The following is a 21,328-nucleotide window of genomic DNA, read 5'->3' on the forward strand; positions in this document are numbered from 1 at the left end:
CACGTTCACATCAACTCCACCCAGATTCTACCACTCACATACTCACTAGGGACAATTCACAATGGCCAATTAACCTACTAATCTTCATGTCTTTGGGATGTGGGAGGAAACTGGAGCACCTGGAAGGAAACCCACATGGTTACAGGGAGAGCATGCAAACTCCACATGGGCAGTACCCGAGGACAAGATGGAACCCAGGTCTCTGTTACTGTGAGGCAGTAGCTGTGTCACTGTGCCACTTTTATTTTATTCATTTACCTTGAACAATTTAATTAGTTTTTAAATGTCTCTTCAAAATCAGGCTTAGGATGGAGGTGAGGCTTTGCCCTCAATCCAACCTTCTGTCAAAGGTTATCAGGGCACTTCAGGGGGCAGTGCCTCAGTGGTATGCCAAGTGACTCCAGGATGGGGTGGCTCAGGATGATTAGACCCATTTATCTGGACCAGCTTAGTGTGGGTATGGGTATACCTTGGGGCAAAAGTCCGGGGTGACAGATCAAATTGACCACTGTTTAGTCCATCGTTACAAAAGAAGATTAGTTGAACATTAAAACTTTTCCAAAAGCATCAAGAAAATATGTCCAATAGAAAGCAGAAATAGGTAAACCAATGGCTTGCTCATTGATGTAATGATCTTTTCAGATAAATCACACCAAGTTCTTTATGGATCAAAATTTCCCACTGGATAATAAGAAAGGGAAAGAAAACTCAACTCTCCAGGATATTAAATGTTATTTGGAGCAATTTTCTCCTCAGTGAGCGCCAATATGTAAATTAAACCCTGCCCGTATCATCCATTTCCACCCTGAAAAAGCAATGAATAAATTTCAATATTGACAGTACAGTTAGGTTTCAACGCTGCTCCCTTAATTTCATTGCTGTAAGACCTTCCAAATCACTTCCAAAAACTGGAGCCAGATGCACAGTTTGAGGTTCATGCGCAACATTTTGCAGCAAGTCTCCACCCTGCAGACTTCACACACAAGAAAAGAACAATCACATTTTTGAGACTAGGTAAAAGGAGTATTGATTCATGTATCAAGGTAAGAACATGTCTTTGCTCACTCATACTAAGTTGGCTGCCCACTTCCATTGACTGTGTCAACGTCAGAAGCCAGATAAAAGCAGACAGCTAATGCCACAGTACTCAATCAGTGCTTCCAACTGAGGTTGAATTTCTATCCCTGTGTTATCCATGTCATCTATGGATCTCCTACAGGAGGCCATCCTTCTGATCACATAGTTAAAATGCTCTGAGTTACCTCCCTGGCCTGGACCTGTTGTCCATTATTTGAACCAGTTCTCCTGTGCGGACAATAAGGACACACTCCAAGGGATATGGGCCAAAGGCAGGCAAATGGACTAGCTTGGACAGACATCTTGGTTGGCATGGACGAGTTGGGCTGAAGGGCCTGTTTCCATGCTGTATAACTCTATGACTCTCTGACTCAAAGCTGGAAGAGTCTTTTCTGAGTATACGTTGGGTCACAATGCTGTCATAAATTTTAACTCAGGCCTGAGCAAAGAAGAGAAGATCAGCACTTGAAGAAGCTGAGACAGATACATTTTTCTTCCTTCAGCAAGACACATTAAGTGCTGGACAAACTCAGCAGGTCAGGCAGCATCTATGGAGGGAAATAAACAGTCGATGTTTCGGGTCGAGACCCTTCGTCAGGACTGGAAAGGAATAGGGCAGAAGCCAGAATAAGAAGGGTGGGGGGGGGGGAGGAGCACACGCAGGCAGGTGATAGATGAACTCAGGTGAGGGGGGGAAGGTAGAATGGTGGGGGAGGGAGGCATGAAAGAGAATGATGTAAGAAGCTAAGAGATGATAGGTAGAAGAGGCAAAGGGCTGAAGAAGGAGGAATCCCGTAGGCCATGGAATAAAGGGAAGGAGGTGGGGATTAGATGGGCAGGTCATGAGGGTGGGGGAGGGGAAAGAGAAGGCATGAAGGGGGACGTAGGAATGACGGAAAACAAAGTGGAGGGGGGAAGAAGGGAGGGATTACCAGAAGTTAGAGAAATCGATGTTGAGGCCATCAGGTTGGAGACTCCCAAGGTGGAATATGAGGTGTTGCTCCTCTAACCTGCATCTGGCCTCAATGTGGCAGTCGAGGAGGCTGTGGACAGACATGTCAATATGGGAGTTGGATGTGAAATTGAAGTGGGTGGCCACCGGGAGGTCCTGGCTTTTGCGGTAGACAGAGCGAAGGTGCTCAATGAAGCAGTCACCCAATCTGCATCGGGTCTCACCGATGTACAGGAGGCTGCACCAGGAGCATCGGATGCAATAAATGACACTCTCAGATTCAGAGGTGAAGCATTGCCTCACCTGGAAGGTCTGTCTAGGGCCCTGAATGGTGGTGAGGGAGGAGTTTTAGGGACAGGGGTAGCACTTTGCACGGTTGCAGGGATAAGCGCCGGGAGGGTGGGGAGGGACGAGTGGACAAGGGAGTCGCAGAGAGAACGATCCCCGCGGAAAGCGGGTGGGGGGAGGAGGGGAAGATGATTTTTACAACTTATTCCTATTGCCATCCTGGTCTCATCCTGTCACAAATGTTCCTTTGTCCTATCCTCTCCTCTCCCACTATCTCTGCAACTTTAAACCACCGTATATTGTCTCTTTCCCAGTTCTGTCAAAGGTCTTCAATCTGAAATGTTCATCTCTTTCTCTTTCCACAGATGCTCCATAAGTGTTTCCAGCATTTTCTGATTTTACCATATAAATACTGAAGAGCGGGGGAGAAAAATACCTGCTTCTTTTTCTTCATAAGTAGTCCCTTAGGTTGATGATAACTTGCTGCCAATCCAGTTCTGTGGGTTCCAAAAACACACACATCTTTTAGGTCCTGCAGTCTCTTGCGAGCTTGCTTCTTGTACCCTACTAACTCTTTCAAAACCGTTCATGATCTTGATAACCTTTGTAAAGACATCCCCCCGAAACATACTCTGCTATAAGAAGAACAACATATATTTCCTTAAGATATTGAAGGAGGCCATTTCGGCCCATTAAAGCTGTCTCACAGAGCAATCCCATTCATGCACTAATTTTGCCTGTAACCCATTCTTCTTCCAGGTTCTACTACAGAGGTGTACCCCAGGGATCAGTGCTGGGATGTTTGTTGTTTGTGATATATATTAACAACCTGGATGTGTATGTAGGAGGTATGTTTAGTAAGTTTGCAGGTGACACTAGTGTTGTGGATAGTGAAGAAGATTATTTAAGGCTACAGCAGCCTATAGATCAGATGGAGAGTTGGGCGGAGCATCAGCAGATGAAATTTTGACCCAATGAGTATGAAGTGATGTATTTTGAGAAGTCAGATAGGAGTAGGAGATGGTAGGGTACTGAGGAATGTTGATCACTGAACAGGGGGACTTTGATAGATCCTTGAAAGTGGACACACAGGTTGACAGGGTGTGAAGAAGGCATATTGTATGCTTACCTTCACTGGTCAGAGCATAACATATGAAATCTGAGACGTTTTGTTGTAACTTTACAAAACACTGGTTAGATCCACCTGGAGTATTGTATGCAGTTCTGGCCATCATACAATAGGAAGCATCTGGTTGAGCTGGAGAGGGTGCAGAGAAGATTCACCAAGAGGTTGCTTGGATTGGAGGACTTTTGTTATGGGAGTGATTGCAAAGGCTGGAGTCACTTTACTTAGAGCAAAAGAGGCAGAGGTGTGAACTGATAGAGATATATAAAATTAAATGAAATGTATAAATCAGAATCTTTTTCCCAAGGTAGGGCTATCAAAAATGAGTGGGCATAGCTTTAAAGTGAGAGGAAGGAATTCTAAAGGGGATTTTAAGATATTAAGATATTTATTTATTAGTCACATGTACTTCGAAACACACAGCGAAATGTGTCTTCTTGCATTACTGAGAATGTGCTGGGAGCAGCCCGCAAGTGTCACCACTCTTCCAACGCCAACATAGCATGATCACGACTTCCTAACCCATGCGTCTTTGGAATGTGGGAGGAAACCGGAGCACCCGGAGGAAATCCATGCAGACTTGGGGAGAACGTAAAAACTCCTTACAGATAACAGCAGACACAGAGATTGGTTGATACCTGAAACTCACTGCTCTAGGTGGATCACTACATTTATACCAGCACTTAAATAGGCAAGACGTAGAAGGAAACAGACCTAATGCAGCCAATGGAATTTGTATATTTGACAAAAAAATTGACATGGACGTTGTGGGCCAAAGGGACAACTCTGTGACTCAGTGACTCTATGAGCAGTTCATCATATTTATTGTATATTCACTTGCCACCTCCCCAAAATATATTACCTCACACTTCTCTGGATTAAATTGCATTTGGCACTTCTCTGCTCAACTGATAAGATCATCAATATCTTTCTGTAGTTCAATGCTTTCTTCCTCAGTACCAATTACATGGCCAGTTTTTGGAAACTATTATGTCTTCTACATTTCAATACAGTACATTAATACTTATTGCACAAAACCAGGGTCTAAGCATTAAGCTCCGTGGAACTCCATTGGTAACATCTTCTAGTCACAAAAACACCCATCCACCATTACCCTTTGTTCTTTGCCACTGAATCAATTTTGAGTCCAATTTGCCACTGTCCCTCTAAACCCATAGGTTAACAAGCCTACCATGAAAAGTCTCGCAAAAAGTCTTGCTGAAGTCCATCTAAGCTATGTTAAACACGCTGCACTCACTGGGACATATTATTACCACTTCAAAAAAATATCTTTTGAGTTACTCAGAGATGAATCTTGCTTAACAAATTCACTCTCACTGTGGCTTTATAATTGAAGGCTTTTGTTGTCCCAATAAAATCAATTCAAATAATTTCCCAACTAGCAAAGTTAAACAAACTGGTTTGAAGTTAATCTGTTTATCCCCTCCACCCTTTATTAACAATGACACAACATTAGCAGTGTTCCAATCCTCCAGCATCACTGTGCAGAGAGGATTGGAAAAACTAAAGACAGCTTCTGTAATTTTCCCCTTCATTTCTTTTAACAATCTGGGATTTATTTCAACTGCGTCTGGTGATCCATCTACTGTTAAAGATGCTAAAATCTTTAATGCTCCTCCATTACAGTATTTATTGCACACAATGGTGTAGTGGTTAGCGTAACGCTATTACAGCACCAGCGACCCGGGTTCAATTCCGGCCGCTGTCTCCAAGGAGTTTGTACGTTCTCCCCGTGTGTCTGCGTGGGTTTCCTCTGGGTGCTCTGGTTTCCTCCCAAATTCCAAAGACGCACAGGTTAGGAAGTTGCGGGCATGCTATGTTGGTGCCGAAAGCGTGGCGACATTTGTGGGCTGCCCCCAGAACACTCTGCGCAAAAGATGCATTTCACTGTGTGTTTCGACGTACTGTACATATGACGAATAAAGAAATCTTAACTGCAACATTGGCATTAATCTTCTCTTCATTGTTCCTGGGTCTAATTCCTGGAATTTCTTGCCCTTTACCACATGAATTGCAGAACTTCAAGAAGGTAACTCCACCCATCTTCTCAAGGGAAGTTATGGAAGGGCTGCAAGTGCTGGATTTGCCAGTGTTACACACATCCCATGTATGAGAAATAACATCCGTTTTGCGAGTGTGGGATGGGTGTCATGGAGACAATGGAGAGGCCCAAGGACATGGTGGTGAAGTAGAAATGAAAGATTACTGAATAATGTGAATGAACAGAGGCTATTTTAATTCTCTGAATGTAGAAATGCAAGAAAATATATTGTTAAAACATATCAAAGAGCTCTATAGCCTTTAGAAAGAGAGGTGTAAAGTTAATGATTAATGAAGGAATGCTGAGTTAATACAAGCCTCCTTATTCTAGGAAGTTAATTGAAATGTGCAGCATATCTTCTTCGGTAGACCCTGGAGATGTCAATCAATGGTAATGATGGGAGAGAACATAGAACAGTGCAAAACAGGAACAGACCTTTCAGCCCATAATATTTGTGTGATCATGATGTCAATTTAAACTAATCCCATCTACCTGCACATGGTCTATATCCCTCCATTCCCTGCCTGTTCATGTGCCTGTCTGAATGCCTCTTAAATGTTGCTTTTGTATCTGCTTCCACCACTTCCCCGGCAGTGGGTTCCAGGCACCTATCACTCTCTGTGTAAAACACTTGCCTCGTAAATCTCCTTTAAACTTTTTCCCTCTCGCCTCAAAGCTATGCTCTCTAGTATTTGACATTTCCATTTATTTAGATGTTTGGACTATTTACATTATTGGTTTTGGTATTGGTTTATTATTGTCACTTGTACCGAGGTACAGTGAAAAACTTGTCTTGCATACTGATCATACAGGTCAATTCATTACATAGTGCAGTTACATTGAGTTAGTACAGATTGAGGTAGTGCAGGTTAAGCCTGGTGGTATATGCCCTCAGGCTCCTGTATCTTCTACCTGATGGAAGAGGAGAGAAGAGAGAATGACCCGGGTGGGTGGGGTGGGATTATGCTGGCTGCTTCACCAAGGCAGCAAGAGGTAAAGACAGAGTCTAAGGAGGGGAGGCTAGTTTCCGTGATGCATTGGGCTGTGTCCACATTGAGGTAGTACAGGTAAAAAACAATAACAGTACAAAGTAAAGTGTTACAATTACAGAGGAAGTGCACTGCAGGTAGACAATAAGGTGCAGGGTCACAACAAGGTAGATTGTGAGGTCAGAGTCCATCTCATCGTATAAGGGAACCGTTCTATAGTCTTATCACAGTGAGATAGAAGCTGTCCTTAAGCCTGGAGATACGTGCCCTCAGGCTCCTGTATCTTCTACCTGATGGAAGAGGAGAGAAGGAGAGAATGCCCTGGGTGGGTGGGGTCTTTGATTATGCTGGCTGCTTCACCAAGGCAGCAAGAGGTAAAGACAAGAGTCCAAGGAGGGGAGGCTGGTTTCCATGACGCGTTGGGCTGTGTCCACAACTCTCTGCAGTTTCTTGAAGTCTTGAGCAGAGCAGTTGCTTTACCAAGCCCTGATGCATCCAAACAGGATGCTTTCTATGGTGCATCGATAAAAGTTAGTGAGTGTTAAAGGGGACATATTGAATTTCTTTAGCCTCCTGAGGAAGTAGAGGCACCGGTGAGCTTTCTTGGCCATGGCATCTACGTGATTTGACCAGGACAGGCTATTGGTGATGTTCACTCCCAGGAACCTGGAGTCTCAACCCTCTTGACCTCAGCACAGTTGATGCAGACAGGTGCATGTACACTGCCCCCTTTCCTGAAGTTAATGACCAGTTCTTTTGTTTTGTTGACATTGAGGGAAAGGTTGTAGGGTGGGGCAGCCAGGATAGCCCAAAAGTAACTTCATCATGATCTTTAAAATTATAATGTTTTTTATGGGGTATCTGGAAATGATTATTTCTTGTTTAGGAAGTTGTGACGTCATACTTTATCCTACTATGTTGGTAGAGGTCAGTGGTTGAGGCAATTGGATAAAATGTTAAAATATATAAAAAGACAGGGTGTGTGGAGAGATCAAGAAAATAGCATTAGTTTTGGATTGCTCCAGCAAAGATCACCCTGTAGGCCAACTGACTTTAAACTGTTCTGTGAAAAGTTATGGATACAAATTGTAAATGTATTGAAATCCAGCATAACCAATGGAACTGGAGACTGTCAAGCTGAATGTTGAATGCATCAAGTGTTCTATCAATAACATTCCATTCACAGGAAATAGAAACACCCTCCAGACAGGATTATATTCTGAGATATTAGTAGCCAGATGACAATGAAAATGAACCTTCTCAGTTCATTTTCTTCCTTTGAGGTGATGGAGATGATGTCCAGGCAGTTACCCATGAGGCAGGTTTGCATGAACTGGGGGGGAGCACGTAGGACATGCAAGACCAATGGTTGGAGTCGTCTAGGAAAAGGCCAAGCAGGGGGCCATGTGGTCCTTCCCAAATAAATGACCCACAGCACAGCAGTGTTGTTGCAGATCAGTGTTAAGCTTGATGGATTTGCAAACTAAGGAGCTAAGGTAGGTCTGTAGCTGAACTGGTATCAAAAATAGTAAATGCAGTGATTACTAAATGATGGCTCCATTGTTCATTGAGGTAAATCAAGAAAAGGGAGCAGTTGTAATAAATGAAGATACATTAAAAGACATCAGTCCAGCATTAGAGCCACAAAGTCATTCAGCATCCAAACAGGCTAGGCAACCCACCACGTCCACGCCAACCAGTGGCACCTATCTGTATTAGTCCCATCTTCCAAAAATTAGGCAAATTGTTTTCTATGCCGAGGCGATTCAAGTGCCCATCAAGATCCTTCTGAAATGCTGTTAGCGACCCTGCTTCCACCACTCTCTCAGGAAGGCTATTCCAGGTACTACCACTCTCTGTGTGGAAAAGATCCCTCTCAGATCTCGTGTAAATCTCTTACCCCTTACCCTAAATTCAGTTTTATTCACCCCTGATGAAGGGAGGACTTTCCTGCAGTCTACTTTATCTATATCCTTCATAATGTTATATCCCTTAATCATGATCCCTTTTAATCCCCTCCACTCCAGGGAAAATAGACCCAGCCTCTTCAGTGTCTCCTGATAACAGAAACTCTCCATTCCAGGCAACATCTTGGTGAATCTCCCCCTCTCCAGTGCTATCAGTGCTTTCCTACAGTGTGGTGACCAGAACTGCAAGTCAAACTCCAAGTGAGTTCTGATCAATGTTTTATAAAATTGGAACATAACCTCCCTGCTCTTGTATTCAATGCCCTAATGAAGGCCAATATCCCATCTGTTTTTTTAAACATATCATCTACCTGCGCTGCCACCTTCACAAATTTTTGGATTTGCACACCAAGGTCCCTCTGTTCCTCAATACTCCCTACCTTACCATTCATGGTGTATGTCCTAACCTCGTTAGTACTCCCAAAATGTATTACCTAATCATTCCTCCAGTTTAAGAGATTACCTTGATTGTATGCGCTCTGGCAGACCCTGAGGTATAATCAAAGCTCTTTCTTCATCTTCCTATTTAATAACAGTAAAGAGTGAACATCAACAGTCAATAAATTATTAGCGATATTATGCATCCAGTATCTAGTGGTGGTTAGCAATTATAAAACAATCGGTAGGGGAGCATGGAACTTAGGGAAGGGTGTCAAAGTAAGTCTTGGATAATGGGGGAATTTTGAATATAAGAAAAAATCCAATGATGAATTCTTTACCCAAAATAATGTAATACCAATTAACAAAGATGCATTTAAAGAGATGTAGATGAGGAAGAAAGGAATAGAAGAATATATTGATGGAGTGAGCTGAGAACAGGTAGGAGGAAATTGGAATTGGAATTGGTTTATTATTGTCACATGTACTGAGGTACAGTGAAAAACTTGCTTTTTATACTGTTCATACAGATCAATTCATGACAAGTTAGTACAAGGTAAAACTATAACAGAATGCAGAATAAAGTGTAACAGCTACAGAGAAAGTGCAGTGCAAGTAGACAGTAAGGTGCAAGGTCATAACGCCAGTAAACACCTGTCGAGCTTCTTGTAATTTTCCTCACTGCACTGTACTGAGCTGAGGATTTCTGCCCAGGTACAAAAGGCAGGAGTGAGTTTATTTCTCCATAAATGCTATACATGTTCCTGGGAGGACAGCAGTGCATTGAATTTAAGGAATGGTTTAATTCACAGATAAAAAGAGGGATTTCACTCCCTTAACTTTCTAAATATACGCCAGCAAGAGCAAAACACATTCTATGGGACATGATGGAATTAGTGGAGAAGTGGACCTGTGTCATGTGTTATGCAAGTCATTATGCATAGCTACAAGCTGCTGCAAGGTCATTGGAGATCTGAGTACAGATGGATGCTGCCAGGTTTGGTCTGTCTTTCAACATCAAAAATTGAAACTGTGCAAAATCTTTATTTGGACTATTAAGGAATTAAGGTCAAATGCACACATTTTTAATTCATTAATAGTGTGCTGCTAGTAAGAGCTTCATTTATCATCCTAATTTCGACAGTGAGAGTTCTGGTGAATTTTGTTCTTGAACCAGTACAGTCCTTCTGGTGAACGTACTTCCACTATATTATTGGGCAGGGAGTTCCAAGATTTACACTCAGTGACATTGAGGGAACAACAATATATGGGTCATGCAACACAGAAGCAGCCCACCATGTCCATGCCAACCATCAGATACCCATCTATACTAATCCCACCTTCCAATACTTGGCCCATAGCCTTCTCGGCCATGGTGATTCAACTGCTCAGCCACATATAGTTCCACATTAACCCAGAGACCTGACATGAAAATTATAATATTTCCATTAATGTGTGATTGAATTTATCCAATTTACAAATCCATTTCATCCAAATGAAGCTGTGATAAATGCACCAGGGGGAACTGACAGAGATTGAAGAACAGGCAGTTGATAAAATGGTAATAATAAAGAGGAGTCATTAATGCACCATGAAGTCTATTCTGGTTAGATTCTTTAAAGGAGTCAGATCTCAAGTAAAAGGGAAGGATGGACAGGGACATTAGAAGATAGACAATGCTAAATTCCAAAGATGCACAACTCTCACAAAATTGTTTACAGTTTCAGCAAATAACTTCACTTTTCCTGCAAGGGGTTCAGACTGAGAGAGGTAGGAAACCTTGCTTCACTTTGGTGAGATTGCACATGGACAAATGCATGCAATTTGGGTCTTAGCCAAATAAAGCCACTGCGTCTTTGAGGGTATGCAATCAAGATTCACTAATTAACTCAGTTTGGAACAAAAAAGCCAGTGGTGATCAGGGCGCTATAAGATAGCAGTTCATAATTGTCCTTCAAGGAAGGCAATCTGCCTGACCTGTATGTGATTCCAAACCCACATAAAGAATGGTTGACATCTATTTGCCCTCTGAAATAACTCAACAAGTTAATCAGTTCAGAGGCAATGAGGGATAGGTAATAAGCACTGATTTTTCCAGTAAAGCTGTGTGAATAAATAAAAAGAAGCTGTTAATTCCTGGGTTGAGAGAACTGTCCTCCCTGGAGAGATATGGCCAAGTGACAGACACTCTCTGAAGTTCAAGGTGATCTCATTGCAACTTACAGACTGCTTAGAGGATTAACAGGGTATTTTGAGAAGCTTTTTTTCTATGCCAGGAGAGCCTGGAAGTGAGGCTTGGTCTCAGAATAGTGAATCAGCCACTGAGGATTGAGCCTTAGACTGCAAAGGGGATGTGGATGCTCAGTCATTGTAATTTTTCAGAAAGGGTTTGATTGATTTTTGAACAATCAATCAGGGATAAAGTAGGAAAGTGGGGTGAAGTAGAAGGTAAGCCAGAATCGCAGGGTATTTTCAAGAGATGCCTGTTCCTAATGTTCATGTCTTATGTGGACCATGAAGACTTTCTTGGACCTCAATGTCATACCCAAGATATGCTAGCCACATGGACGGCAGTCAGATTCTGAGTGCTTTGAGGGTTTTGAATCAGCAGAGGTATTCTAAGTATCCATCACTTCTTGGATCTAGACAGAACCTAAAAAAAATACAAAATCCAGACAATATCATTGCCAGAGGTAAAAAAAAAACCCTGTTAACTTCGCTGCTACTGGGCCATTTCAGCCAATATCCACAGACTCCATACATCTGTCAGGCACCAGAACGTAGAACAAAGCACAGAACAGTACAGCATAGGGACAGGCCCTTCAGCCCATGATGTCTGTGCTGACCATGATGCCAAATTAAACTAACCCATTTTGCCTGCACATGATCCATATCCCTCCATTCCCTGCATATTCATGTGCCTATCAAAAAACCTCTTGAACGCCACTATCGTATCTGCTTCCACTACCAACCCTGGCAGTGCGCTCCAGATACTTACTATCCTGAGTGAAAAAAAAACTTTCCCTGCACATCCTCTTTAAACTTTCCCCCTCTCACCTTAAAGTTATGCCTTCTAGTATTCAACATTTATACCCTGAGATAAAGATTCTGGTGGTCTACTCTATCTATGCCTCTCATAATTTTATAAAATAATTTTATAAACTCCAGACTCATGTTTCATTGTGTATCTCTACTCCATTAATATCAAGTAACATAGGATAGACTAGAAAAATATATTTCACCATCTGTATGGTTTTGTATTATATTATAAAGTGGAATTTATATATTGAACTTTTGGGGTGCAGATGCTTTGATTACTAAAAGCAGAAAATGCTGGAAATACTCAGAGGTCAGGCAAAGTGAAGGTTTTGTCAACCTGAAACTTTAACATTGTTTCTATATTCATAGATGTGGCCAGTCCTACTGAGTGTTTCCAGTATTTTCTGTTTTTATTTCAGATTTCCACTATCTGCTTTTTTTTCCATTTTGATTAATGCCTTGATTAATAGTTAAAGAAACAATAGCATAAAGCCATTTCAATGTGCACCATCTAGTGACTTGAATTAAAACTGATTCAAACTCAAAACTTGATGACATTTGAGTCCATACACAGCAGGCCGGGCAGCATCAACGGAGGGAAATAAACAGTCGACATTTCGGGTTGAGGCCCTTCATCAGGACTGGTATGGGTGCTGCCTGATCTGCTGAGCACCTCCAGCATTTTGTTTGTGTGCTGCTCCAGATTCCAGTACCAAGGGACTACTGAAATGCCATCCTTTGGGGAAAAAAAACATAAAAGTTCCAACTGCCTCTGAGGTTCATATAAAAGATCATTTGGTTTGAAGAACACAAACATTTCTCAGGCGTCTTCATCAATATTTATCAATATCACTCAAAGAAAGTCTGTTGGAGCTTGCTGTGCAGGTTGGCTGTCATGTTTCCTCCATCACAACAGTACCTACATTTCAAAAAGAGTTCCAGTAGCCATAAAGCACATGGGGAAAATCAGAGGTCATGAAAGGTGTTAGAAAGTCATACAGCACAGAAACAGGCCCTTTAGCCCGACTGGTCCATGCCAATCCAAGCTAGTCCCATTTGCCTACATTTGGCCCACATCCCTCCAAACCTTTCCTATCCAAGTACTTGTCTCAGAGGTCATGAAAGGTGTTAGAGAGTCATACAGCACGGAAACAGGCCCTTTGGCCCAACTGGTCCATGCCAATCCAAGCTAGTTCCATTTGCCTACATTTGGCCCACATCCCTCCAAACCTTTCCTATCCAAGTACTTGTCCAAGTACCTTTTAAGTGTTGTACCTGCCTCAACCACTTCCTCTGGCAGCTTATTCCATATACAGATCACTCTCTGGGTGAAAAAGTTGCCCCTCAGGTAGCTATTAAATTTCTCCCCTCTCATGTTAAAGCTATGTCCTCTAGTTCTTGATTCCCCAATGCTGGGAAAAAGACTGTGTATGTTCACCCTATCTATGCCCCTCATAATTTTATACACCTCTGTAAGATTACCCCTCATTCTCCTCCAATGAGAAAAGTCCCAACCTACTCAACCTCTCTCCACAACTCAGCCCCTTGAGTCCCGGCAACAGCCTCATAAATCTCCTCTGCACTCTTTCCAGCTTAAAAAAGAGAAAAAGCCTTATTTTCTTTTCTTCCTACATTATCAAGGGAAAGGTGACAGAAAATATATTCTCTACCCAAGAGCAAAGCCACAAAGACCTTCAAATCTCAGAGTGTTCCATATTAGCCACAATCAATCAATCTAAAAATGAGTTAGAAAAACCTGACTGATTCAAGGAGTACAAAAGGTTAATGAACATAAGATATGCCTGGAGTCAATGCTACCCTTTGTAGGGTATTGAACAGATAAAGTGCATTGTGTAAATTACAGAATTAAAAGGATAGATTAATTTGTGTACAGCGTCCAAATTTAATTGAAAAATGTTGTGTGTGAAGTAACCGTGTGGCAATCTGATTGTTCCTTCCCCACAGCAAGGTCCTGAGGAGAAACAGCAGTATTGACGGTTTATCTGACTTTCTATTTCTGCCAGCTTGCACAAAGGGATATCAGTCTAAACTTCCCCGAGATGTCTTCTCTCTCATTTACTTTCCTTTTTGCAAAGTCACTCAATATTTGACATTTTATTCCACAGACCAGAATGTTTCAAATGCATTGTGTCCAAAAGAATGAACTCTACATAATGCAGATAGCGATCGATTCTAATAATAATTGTAGTAAGGCCTTTCGTGTATACATCAGTGTTGCAACCACCAATTACTACTTACATCCGCACAATAGGCTTTTACGGGAATCACCTTGCTCCATCACTATTCCGCACTGTAAGTGCAGTTCTCTAAAAGTTGTGGTACAGCACCAGTTCCCAGTGAGGAAATATGATTACCAGGAGGTGTATCAAGAGATGGGGTTGGGGAAAGAAATTGGGGCCTTCTCTTGCTCCATCCAATCTTCAATCATTACAGGATAGGATATCATTTGGCCCATCAAGTTGGCTGGAATATAGCAAGGATGGCAGTTGCCTTTCCCTGAAAGTCATAAGTGAAACCATTGGATATTGGGGTCTGTACATCTGGTTCCTTACTTCAGGTCTCTGCCTACCAGTTTAGTAACTTTATTGTTATTCTACTCTACTTATTGATTATTTTTTTCTCCAGAAGTTGGTGAATCTTTAGAAATCTTCACCTCAGGAAGTTGCTGAATTATTGAACATATTCAAGGTTGACACGTACCGTTTTTTGGAAAACAGAGGGTCAAGGGCTGTAGGGATTAGGGAGGAAAATAGATGTGATGCCAGGATCAGGTCAGCTGCCATCTCATTGAGTGCTGAAGCAGGCTCCAGGAGCCATATAGCCTGATCCTGCTCCAATTTCTTACATTTATATAGTCTCATTGGCATTAGAACCACAGAGTTATATAGTATGGGAACAGGTCCTTCAGTTCGCCATGTGCATGCCAACCATTAAGTACCTATCTCAACTAATCCCATTTACCAGCACTTGGCCTGTAGCCTACTCTGCCTTGGCAATTCATGTGCTCATCCAGAATCTTTCTAAATGTTGTGAGAGTACCTGCCTCCGCCACCTTCTCAGCCAGTGTATTCCAGCATTAACTTGAAAAAAAATCAAGCGTTTTAAACCATCCAATATTACCCCAATGACAACACTTGAAAATATGCTTAACTGGCTGTAGTGTATTTTGTGATATCTTAGAGTCATAGAAGACACAATATGAACACAAATCTTTCCCTTCTCTCACTGGTTTCCTTCTTTGTTCCTTCAGGGTTGAAAATCTGCTTTTGTTCCCAAAATGAGCAGAGTGAACCATAACGATAATTCAAGTTTTGGCATTTCTTTCCCAAAATCCAAACATTGGAGAAAGTGAAATACAAAATAATAGACAGATGTCTGGCAAACAATGCTGCCATCCTCTGTATAGGATATCTCAAAAAGTAGCAAATATTGAGTATTTCTTGAAAAATTACGTGTGCCACATTGTATGACTTTTGATTCATTGTTGTATCAGCAACTAAGATATTATTTGAGTTCAATAGAGGATTTTTGGTGAAAAGCTCTATCTTTGTTTCTTCTATTATCAAATAGCAATGTAAGGAATACATGATGCAGTGGAGATAAGCTTAGGATATTGTTGTCTGAGGAAGGAAAAGGAAATGGGGTCAACTAGATAGAGTGGGCATGGTGAGTTTATACAGCACAGGAGTGATAGATCTGTGTCTGGATTGGGTGAAGACATTCCTGAAAGCAGAAGTTATTGTTGAGGTCTCCGTTATCGTTGAGAAAAGAGCAAAATGACCCTACATGATAACATCACCACTTCTAGTATTATAGCCAATTTATTAGCAACATGAACCAAGACGATGTCTCTCACAATAATCTAAGAACTTTGGGATATCATTTTAATCCACACCATTCAGAGATTTTCAGGAGTTATGTATTTTGTATGAGCATCCAGAATCCAGAAGAAAATGTTGGTGAATATTTGGTCAGGCTTAAGTGAAAAGGTGCAATTCCAACATCTGTTGGGTGAGTGGTGTGCAAACTGATTGCAGAGAATTCAAATGGAACTGTTTGACATTGAGGATTTAACTTTTGAGGGATGGCGTAAGATGGATCATTCTTGTATGCCCACTTATTGTTCAAACATTATGAGGTATTTTCATGAGAGGCACGGTTCTGGTGTGCATATGTTGGTCATGTGTAAGAGAGCTGTAATGGCCACACCTTCTTCGTGATCCACAGCGAGGATCCACATATTGGAGGATCACAGAAAATGTCTCCGGCAGGAAATCTTTGGGTCATAAGGACTTGTAATTTGGGAGTGACCAGTATAGCTGTGGTGAAAAGTGACCATGGAGGGAAGCTTCAGAGAATGCAATGCTGTTAGCATGTGAGGCCGTCTGGGAAAAGAGTGATAAGATCACTGTTAAAATAAATCAGTTATCCTGTAAGGATATTGGCTGACACCGGTGCTCATTGCAATTGCTCAGTGTGATCTCTGTGGCACCATTTTAGAGTCATACAGCATGGAAACAGGCCCTTCAGCCTAACTGGTCCATGCTGACCAAGATTCCCATATAAGCCAGTCCCATTTACCAGTGTTTGGCCCATAACCTTCTACACTTTTCCAATACATTTACCTGTCCAGTTTGTCTTTTAAAAGTTGTTATCGTACCTGCCTTAACCACAAACATATCACCCCTTGTGTAAAAGTGTTGCCCCTCAAGTTCCTATTAAATCTTTCCCCTCTCACCTTAAACCAAGTTCTCACCTCTGGGAAAAAGACTGAGTGCATTCACCCTATCTATGCCTCTCATGATGTTGTACACCTCCATAAGATGACTTCTCAGTCTCCTATGCTCCAAGGAATAAAGTCCAAGCCCGTCCAAGCTCTCCCTATAATTCAGTCCCTCAAGCCCTGGCAACAATCATTTTACAGGTGTACTCTGTGGATGCCCTGCAGATTCAGGGTGAATTGTCGTGTAGTGTTCAGCAATGAGGACATGATGAGGAAGCTACGAGTGACTGAGGCTAAATGCACAAGATGGACACAATATTGATGGAAAGGAAGGGGTATAGACAGCACATATTGGCTGGGTGGAGATCTGTGGAAATGGCAGAATATCAGTTGGTTTGAAGTAACTTCTGGTGCAGTTCAAGCACTGTTTCACTGATTCGTACAGTGAAAATGTTGGATACAAAGTCCACATTTGCATGAGGAGAAAAAGATTGAAGATGCTAGAAATATAAAACAAAAACAGAAAATGTTGGGAGCCATCAGCAATTAGGCAGCATGTGTGGGGAGAGAAACTGGGCCAATGTTTCACACCAAGGCAAAAGGGCCAGTTTCCATGCTCTGCGATTCTATGATTCTATGTACAACATTAGTTGATGTGTCAAGAGAATTCAGGCAGAACAGATTCAGAAAACTTTCTAATTGTCAATAGTTTTGAAGGTTATAGATATCAAATGTTCTGTGGGTCAAAATGGTTCTAGCATTGCAGGAGAGAAGAGACTTATCTGAAATAAACAGCTAACCGTCCTGGAGAATTGAGATAGAGGAATGAATCAATACTCTATAGCTAAGCCTATTTACTTTTGTTGATCAGAGGGCACTTAGGCAGAATATTTTCTTTGGAGGTCAAATAAGTGTAAAAAGTGCAAAATTATGTTAATTGTGCACATTTTAACTGTTTCAAACAACTGTGCTTTCTTCTGTTGTCACCCTTTCAAAACTATTGGAGGTTTGCTTAATGCAATAGCAAATGTAGGTAGAAAATTTGTCAAAGGTTTCCATATGACTTTAAATGAGCTCATAATAGAATGGATTATACTTGTCTGAGGAAAAATAAGACTGAATAAGGAGACCTACTAGTTTTTTTTATTCTGATAGCTTTAGGTTATAGATGTACTGAATACACATTCCATTCTGATTAATGTTAGAGTGCTTGATGTTTACCAATTGCAGAATTTCCTCTGGTGCTTTCTCTGAGAAGTCTTCAACCATGTTTACAGCTACAACTAAAATTTGGAGAAATGTGTCCCACATGCAATTTTCTGTCAACTTTAATGTATCATAGAATCATTAACTCACAGAATGGTACAACACAGAAATGGGCAATTCAGCCCACCTGGTCCATGCCAACCATGATGCACATCTACACTAAACACATCTGCCTGCATTAGGCCTGTATCCCTCTACGCCTTTCCTATCCAAGTACCTCTCTAAATGCCTTTTAAACATTGTAATTGTATCTGTCTCTACCATCTCCTCTGGCAGCTCACTCCAGGGTATTAGCAGATGGAGAGACTTCAATAGCCACTGTGTTAGAGGACAACAGTGTATTTGGCAATGGGGTTTAAGTTCAATTCACTCAGCTTGAAAACAAGTCATTGTAGAACATCTATTCCTTCATCTTTTCTTGTTTAAAATGGATCCAAACTTAACCATGCTAATCAACATGCTCTAAAACAGTTAAAATAATCAAAACCCTTTAAGGCTTACATCAGTGTTGTGTCCATGAGCTCTTTTGTGTTTCTGGAGAGTAAGGCCAAATGACATAAACAGAGCTGTCAACAAAATATGTTTAATGAAGGTAGTCAACACTCAAATAACAGCGGTGCTTGGTGCAATGATGTTTCAAAAGTCATATTGCTTGTTATAAATAGATCTTAAAACAGTACCCACACTCACTACAGCTCTTGCCTTAAAAAAAGTAACAAACTCATGCATGACTATGAAATACTATCAGCAGGTAATAATTTAACCTATCACATAATTCTTAAATTTAAATCACAAGTAGATTTATTAATTTCTTTATTCCCTTCAATGACAAACTCTACCTAATCAACTACATTTAACATCTACAATATTTGTTCAAAAGACAGATAATTCCTCTAGACCACTTCTCCTTCACTACAATTCCCAATTTAACAATGCATAACCATAACTACATTGTATGACGTAGTTTCCTAAAGATCAATTTTAACATTAAACTTAACACAAGCTAACAATACAATTATACAGAGCGAAAAACAAACTGCTAGGAGATCTCAATATGCCAGGAACATAGAATCAGAGAAGCATAACAAATTTATGGCACAGAAGGAGACCATTCAGCCCATGCTAAAACTATATTCAGAATCGTCCCCATTCTACACCCTCCCTCAACTCTTGCTGGGTTTGTTGGTATTGGTATTGGTTTATTATTGTCACTTGTACTGAGGTACAGTGAAAAACTTGTCTTGCATACCGATCGTATAGGTCAATTCATTACACAGTGCAGTTACATTGAGTTAGTACAGAGTGCATTGATGTAGTATAGGTAAAAACAATTTCATAATGGCCAAACAATTCCCCTGAATATAATTGAAGAAATCCATGCCATATTTTCCCTGTTACACCAATTGTATTCCAGTTAATATCAGGTCCATTGAAATCCCCCACTATTGTTGTCTTCTTGCTTTTGTTTATAAATTTGCTCCATCCATAAACATTCCTGAAAGTGGGATTGTCCTTCTTTTGGTGTTTAGTTCAACTTAATCAGTCTCTTTTGATGATCCTTATAACACATCATACCTTTTCACGGATTTCCTTAACCAATAATGCTACTCACCTTCCTATTTTATCCTCCGCCCTACCGTGTCTGAGAACCCTGTAACTGGTACATTAAGCACCCAGTATTGACCCTCTTTAAGCTCTGCTTCCATAATAGCTATGACACTGTGCTTCCATGTGTTTATCAGTGCCCTCAACTCATCTGCCTCATCAACTACATTCCTCACATTTAGATAAACACAGTCAGACTCCTTCTCATTTTCAACCTTTGTTTTTTCTGCCTTTCAAACTCTTCCTCTAATTTTCTGCCTTCCGTTACCAGCTGCACTTTTCTCCCTTCTGAACCGTTGCCCAGCTTCCTCTTCTCATACTGAGCCAGTTTAAACAGCCACAAAGAATCTGCTGGAAGAACTCAACGGATCAAGCAGGATCTGTTGGAGGAAAGAAACTGTCAACGTTTTGGGTCGAAACCCTGCATCAGATAATATAAGATATCTTTATTAGTCATATGTACATTGAAACACACAGTGAAATGCATCTTTTTTTGCGTAGAGTGTTCTGGGGGCAGCCCGCAAGTGTCACCACGCTTGCTGCGCCAACATAGCATGCCCACAGCTCCTAACCTGTACGTCTTTGGAACGTGGGAGGAAACCGGAGCACCCAGAGGAAACACATGCAGACAAGCGGAGAATGTACAAACTCCTCACAGACAGCAGCCAGAATTGAACCCTGATCGCTGGCGCTGTAAAGCGTTACGTTAACCGCTACACTACCGTGCCTGCCCAGTAATGCCCAATAACGGATGGCCCAATGGCCCAGAAACTGAAGTACTCCCTTCACCACCATCTCTCCAGCCATGCATTCATCTGTACTAACCATTTCTAAACCCAGTGGTGTTTGGCCATAGGAGTAATCTGAAGATTACTATCTTTAAGGTACTGCTTTTCAATATCTTCCCTAAGCCTTTAAAATTGACCTGCAAGATCCCAATCTTTTCCTTAACCAATGTTATTGGTACCAACATGGGTAACAATCTCTGACGATTCACTTTCTCCTCCGAAAAACTCTTTATCAGGGATGCAACTTACCATCCTGGAATCCCATCTGTGACTCAGAAACACCTGTCCGCTGCCTTAACTACAGAATGCTCCATAACTATTGCTCTTCTGACATTTCTCCTCTTTCTTTGAACAGCTGAGCCACACATGGTGCAATAATCTCCCCAGGGGAGCACTTTTCCCCAATGGTATTCAGAAATGAATATCATTTAAAGAAAAAAGCACTCTCAGCATCTGCCAAAATAGCTGTCTGTTCTTTTCTGTCTTTCTGGTTGTCATTCATTCCCTCTCTGACCGCACCCTCTTGACCTGTGGGATGACTACCTCTACCTTTAGAAGTAAGCAATCCACCAAAGTGACATTAACTGTTGCCCAAGTTCAAAACACAGGATTTGACCTCATGCAACCAATGACATTTCCTGGATTTCTCATGTAGTTCTAGATGTGCATTCCATCAGTTTGAGGTCCCTTCCATGCTGTGCTTTGCTTAGATTAGCCTGCTAATCACTCAGATTCACATAGCACAAAAAGGATCCCTTCTATAGAAGGGGATTCATGCGACCTCCTGAGGTTGGGTAAGTGGTTGATGTGTCATTGAGGGAGAACTTTGAGGCCTGTGGCCATAATTCTATTAGTTTCAAGATAGTCATGAAAAAAAGATAGGACTGGTCCTCAAGTTAAAGTCCTTAATTGGGGGAAGGGTAATTTCAATGTCATCAGACAGGAACTCTCAAAGGTTGATTGGGAGAGATGGTTTGCGGGTAAAGGGACATCTGGCAAGTGGGAGGCTTTAACAAGTGAGACAGGAAGAGTTCAGGGCCAGCATGT

The sequence above is a fragment of the Pristis pectinata genome, chromosome 5 (genome assembly GCF_009764475.1).
Source record: "Pristis pectinata isolate sPriPec2 chromosome 5, sPriPec2.1.pri, whole genome shotgun sequence".
In the NCBI taxonomy this organism is placed as follows: Eukaryota; Metazoa; Chordata; class Chondrichthyes; order Rhinopristiformes; family Pristidae; genus Pristis; species Pristis pectinata.